This window comes from Brassica oleracea, chromosome C3, assembly GCF_000695525.1.
Source record: "Brassica oleracea var. oleracea cultivar TO1000 chromosome C3, BOL, whole genome shotgun sequence".
Taxonomy (NCBI): Eukaryota; Viridiplantae; Streptophyta; class Magnoliopsida; order Brassicales; family Brassicaceae; genus Brassica; species Brassica oleracea.
The window spans coordinates 62827887-62834362 of record NC_027750.1 but is presented as its reverse complement, the minus strand read 5'-3'; positions in this window follow the sequence as shown (position 1 = coordinate 62834362).

Here is a 6476-nt window from a genome sequence, read left to right as displayed (position 1 = left end):
TTCTTCTTGGGGAGAACTGAGGAAGATGCAGAAGAGCTGGTTGACAACATGGTAAAGAGTGATGCAGTCTACAATGGAGACCACGACAGAGGCAGTAGATCAGATGACAAGCAGACGAGGAAGGAGTTGAAAGCTCTACAGGATAAGATAGACATCCTCAGCTGATAAAGCCACCCAAGAGCAGCTGCACTTTGTTGGTAACCCAAGCCAAGAGACACCACCTGTTGTCCATGAGGTAGAGGGTTTGGAAGGTCAAGAAGAGCTGTGTTTTATAAACAACAATGGTAGCTGGTACAAAAAAGAGCCCAACTTTCAGTACAACAACTACCAACAGAAGTCTTATTCCAACAACCAACATAGTGGTTATCAGCCTTGGAACTACCAGCGAGGCAGCTACCAGCCTCAACAAAACCCTCCTCCTGGTTTCAACAACAAAGGACACCATTCTTCCCAACAACATGTTAATCCTTCTACCTCTACTACTCAAGTCAGCAGCACTGATGCCCTACTGAGTTAGCTACTCAAAAGTTGACCTTTAGGCATTTCCCACCGAAAAGGTGTTTGATGAAATGTCTGAGACAACTCTTCTAAGCTTTTAGCATATTTTACCGAAGACATTTGTTGTTAGAAGTGCTAAGATAGCCTTTAGACTTGCTAGTAATGATTGCTTTCATATTGTTCAACCAAAGACATTTGTTGTTTGAAATGTGTTAGTAAATGAACATTCATCTAGACATAGAGTCTGTTTAGAATTATGTCTAAGCTTAAGGTTGATAGTTTGATTGTTCGTTTTTCCATCCTTAGTTCGAAACTTGATCACCCGAGGTCTAATTCCTATGCCCATGAGTTCTCTTTTCCCTTAGTTAAGAAAGTCGTATCATTTATCATTTTTATTATTCTGCAACTGCATTAGCATTAATCGTTAGTTTAGAAAACCTTTTTAAATCATCGGTTGCACTTAGATTAAGCAAGTACTTGTACTCTCAGTGCTTGAAATCCCTTAGAATTGGTTCGACAATCTTTTATACTACATCATTTGTCTTAGGAGCCTTGAAAACTCCTAACATCAAGTTCCAATCAATCTCTGAAGGAGAATTGATCTTCTCTCCAAACCTAAGAGAAAACAATAGAATAGGATAATAGAAAGCGCGTAGCCGTCAACATGGCTTAGAAATACATAAATAGGGTTTACGGTCGTCCATGGATATTTTGGTAACTTGGTGTGGCTTCTGGGCTTCAAACGGTCTTGAAATATGCTTGCCCCACGTTCTGGAATAAATGCCGATCGACACCAATGTTGTGTCATTGATCGAAAGTCGTTCATCTCCTCGACAGCTTCCTCTCGCGAGGCAGACTGACCACTCCTCAGTAAAACGGTCATAACTTCTGCTACAGGATGCTGAATGACCTCAAACAGTTGGAATTAGAAAGCTAACTCAAAGTTCTATCTTGTGTTAAAATATGGGCTCAATCTAACGGTGGGAAGGTCTCTATCCACAGCTAGACATCTGACATATCTGTGCAGCTCTGCACTCAAAAGGCTCCAAAATCACCATATTTCTCCAGAACGTACCTGAACCTGTAAACACTCTAAATAGACTCTATATCGTGCTAAATATATCTTAAAACATTTATATACCATGGCTAAAAGTGGGTAAAATCCATGGTCTATCAACTCCCCAAGACTTACCCTTTTGCTTGTCCTCAAGCAAAATAAACGGGCAGTCTCTCTGAAAGAGGTTTGAAAACAGCAGGGATACGCATGATTTAAAACTTAGAATCTTAGCCTCTACAATATTGCATCCACATCTAAACAGTCCTAATCACAAAAGCACATTATACCTTATCCTAGTTTCGCAACCAAATTCACCTAGCCAATAACTTAGCAAATCCTGTCTGACATTCTCATCTACCAACCTCATTTCTTAACATAAATAAAAGTACATGCTTTACCAATCTTGGGAGTATTGATCACAAGATGCAAGGATTTCAAACAAGTATATGGATCTGCAGGTAAAAGTTTGTTCCTATCTTTTCTCTCTACTAATTTGTCTCTTTAGTCTAAGTCTGCTTATATTGCAAGATCATTGACCAAGATTAGACAGAATTCCATGAATCAAAACTTAATGGTGGTTGCCACCAAATCATGTTCACTTCTTTTTGACCTATATCCAAGAATTCATATGAGTCGAACCTTGATGATTGCCGCCACCAAGTCCCGTTCGAATTCTTTTTGTTGGAATCCTTATGAAGCAAGCCTTAATGGTTGTAGCCACCAAGTCCTGTTCGGATTCCACCTAACTATATATATATATATCTACCTATAAATCTATGGTCGAAATAGAGAGAGAAAAGGTGATAAATCTACGCAAGGATTTACCTTCCAGACTTGTTTGAAGAATCTGATCCCATGTATACCAATCCCCATGACAAGCAGTTGTGTCAGGTTTAGTGTTAGAGGTCAGCTTTGGTTCCTTCAAACAATCTTAGCAAGTGTGGATAGTTGACATGTTGATTCACTTTAGTATCTTTAGTATTATCTGCAATCAGTAAGTCTAGAATGGTGCTAAAGAGTGATTAGAAAACAAGTAAAAATCTAATAAGTTCATTATCCCCTCTTGACTCAATAAAACTCTTTTGAAAACATTTTGATAAGACTCATAAACACACTAATATCAGTAAACATCCCCCCAGACTTAAATTACTCTGTCTACAGTGTATATCCAGTCAGAGTTATGGTGATAAATAAATCATAAGAACACAATTTAACAAGTAAAAACGATAACCTTCTCGCTAATGTCAGTGTCGATCGATACAATGAAGTGACAATTGATTGTTGGATCTGAAGTGCTGTCGATCGATATCGAGCTGGTCTCATTGGTCGATGTGCTAAAAGGAATCGTCTACTTGGATCTTTCTTCTCTTTTTTTTTTCTAAAACACAATATTAGTTGAACCTCCCCCAAACTTAAACAGCACTATCTCTAGTGTTATGCAGTCTAATATTGGTGGGGAAATAAATTATAAGGACAATATTTAACAAGGAAAAACGGTATACCTGACTTTGATGTGAGTGTTGACCAACACATTTATGTGGCGATCAAAACCCTTGAAGCTCTGTCGATCGACACATTTAAGTGGCGATCGATCGATGCTAGTGATGCTCTGTCGATCGATGTTGCGCAGCCATCATCGATCCTCGTGCAAACTCGTCTTCCTCGTTTTTTTTACCTACAATAATTAAAAACTTTAATCAATAACCATCTAAACTAAACTGAAAGAAATTACCTAAAAGTGGGTTGCCTCCCACTCAGCGCTTATTTTCAGTCATTAGCTTGATTTTTGGAGATCCGATTTAGTCTGGATGAACATGTGAACTTGCTCCAGAACAAGTCTCAGTGTCTCTCTTTCTTATCTTGTTGATGCAGTTGATAAAAGCTCTTGCAGAAGCTTCCCCTTTGTCTCTCAGTTCTGGATCACATAGTACTCTGACCTTGGTAAAGGATTCAGAACCTCCTCTGCAGCGCACTCTATACTCAAGACTACCCTCTTGACATTGCAATGCAACTACTGATAGGGAATCAGCATCTGCATTCCTTTTCTTTTTCTTTTATCTATTCTTGTTCCTTCCCCCAGACTTAGACTTTTCAGTCTCGGGCTGTTCTGAAAGTCGGAGGTTATCGACCGATGCTGAAAGCTTCGTGTCGATCGATTCTGAGGACTGGAAGTCGACCGATGCTGCAACTCTATTGTCGACCGACGCTAATTCTGGTATTGCGGGCTCGCGATTGAAATCAGCTGTAGGTCCTGGATCTTCAAACATCTCTATGCATGAAATAAGCTCCTCACTTTTCTTCTTTTCCATGGGATCATAGAAGACAGCTTCATCAACATTAGCCAAACACATCTTATTTCTCTTAAGATCACAATCTGCCCCTACTATAGCCATGAAGGCTCTTCCAAAAAGGAGTGGAGATGTCTTGCCTGATTTGATATCCATAGCATGAAAGTCCACAGGGATAATGCATTCCCATATCTCCACCTTAACATTCTTGATCATGCCTGCTGAGTTTACTTGGGAGCTATCCACGAAAGTGAAACTATCTTTAGAAGGTTCCATCTTTAGTCCTAATAGCTCAGCAGTGTCTATGGCCATGATGCTGACTGCAGATCCAATATCACATACGGCGGCTGGTAAATGGTGGCTATGTATAGAACATGGAATCAGGAACTTTCCAAGATCTTGTTTCTTCTTCAGTGTCCTCTTGGGTTTACGGCTGACCTTGTTGAATAGGAGCTCAATATCCTTATCAGTCTCTCTGCTCTCTCAGAAGAAATTACCAAGTCTATACTTATGATATGCATCCTCAAAAGACATATCCTTAGGAACCCTCTTCACCCTCTTGTGAAATCCATCAAGTTCCTCTTTGTTAACTTCTCTCCTGAGGTGTATGGGGATATAAGGTTTCCTAGATTTCACTATCTTCTCAACCGGAATTACTTCTTTTGTTGCCTGCTTTTCCATGGCAGGTTCATATCCATCTTTTTGGTGTCGATCGATACCTGGTAGTTGTCGTCGATCGATACTTGGTAGATGTCATCGATCGACACTCTCAACGAAAGAGGTTTCAGCTAGGGTTTGCTCTTGCTCAAGTGCTTCTGAAGATTGGTGACTTACCTTCTTTGTTGTCTCCAAGCAAACTGAGGTCTGAGATGGATTTCCAGAGGCCTTCAAACGGTGTGCATTAAGATCTGGTAAACATACTTGGTATGGTATTGGTGGTTGTCGATCGTTGCTCTTCGGTTGATGTCGATCGATTGCATTGTGTTGTTGTTGATCGATGTTGTCCTTTTTAATTAGGGTGGGAGGATGCGGGTGTCGAGCGGCAAAATCTGAGTGGCTCTGAATTCGAACAGTTTTGTCTGATCCCAAAAGTGGTGTCGATCGATGCCCTGCTGATGATGTCGATCGATGCTCAGCTGTTGGTGTCGGTCGACACCAGTACGAGCTGCCTATGGACATGCAGCTTTCGACTAGGAAAGCATCTTCTTCCAGCTTTTCCTGCTCGAGCAGTTCCCCCAAGTCATCATCTGAGATGGCATTAACCATATGCCTCTCACTTTCCACAGCTTTCCCTTTGACCAGAGCCTCTTGCTTCTTCACAGCTTCTGCAGTCTGAGAAACCTGGGCATCTACCATCATGACATGGACATCTATGGTTTCAAGTTTTCCATTGAGCTCTTTGTAGAGAACATCCAACCTCAAATTTAAGTATGCACTTGTCTTCTGCTGAATTTTCAGGACCTTCTCTATCATAGATTCCATCTTTTCTATATAGCCCAGATCCTCACCCTTCTCTACAGCATGTTCTACCAACGAGACTTCGTGTACAGAACCAATCTCAGCCTCAACGATCTTGTCACCATCCATTGCAGCTGATTTTATCTTATGCATATCCAGATTTTTGGAACTTTTGCTAGAAAGTTCTCAATCAGTCTCTTAGCTTCCTCTGGGGTCCTTGTCTCGAAGTTTCCTTCGCTTGCAGTAGTATCCAGCATCACATGATATCGAACATTAATACCCTTGAAGAACCTTTTCAACAACTGAATCTCCGTAAAACCATGATTTGGACAGTCCCTTTGGTATCTCTTAAACCTTTCCCAAGAGCTTTTGAAAGCTTCTGTAGGTCCCTGAGAGAATGTCCAAATTTTATCTCTCATCTCTTCAGCCCTTGCATCATCTAAGAATTCAGTCATGAACGCAGTCCTGGCATCATTCCATGTAGTGAGAGATCCTGGTGGTAGGCTTCTCAGCCAATTTTTAGCATTCCCAGAGAGAGAATAATTGAACAGCTTACAGATGATGTAATCTTTGGTTGCTTCATCCTTCTGGATGCCAGACACAAAGTCCTCGAGTGTCTCAATATGATCCGAGAGATTTTCATCAGGAAGACCACGATAAGGGTGCTGACCCACATGAGAGAAGTGTGTGTGATGTATCTGAAATCCCTGGAATTCTAGAGGTTGAATCGCAAACCTATTGTGTAGAACTGACTAGGCCTGGTCAAATCTGCTAACAATCTCTGAAGAGGAACTTTAGCATCCTCGGTGGCAGCAGATGGCTCAAGGATTGCAGTCCCTTGTCCATCTATCCTCTGACCTGCTGCATTACACAGATGACCTCCAGGGTCATGCAGGGCTTCATTCTCATCCCTCTGTAGCACAAGTGTCGCGACCATGTTTGCTCGCGGATTGGTATCGATCAATGTTCGAGTTGAACTGTCGATCATCGCTCTGTCACAAATGTCGATCGACGTAGTTGAGGTGGTGTCGATCGACGTAGTAGAGGTGGTGTAGATCGATGATGTGCCGTTCTCTTTGCGGATCGAGCGTTCAAAACGTGCTGGGTCTGAGAAGAAAAGTAATTCCTCCTTGCTGCTTCTGGTACTTATAGGCATGTACCTGAAAGACAAGAAA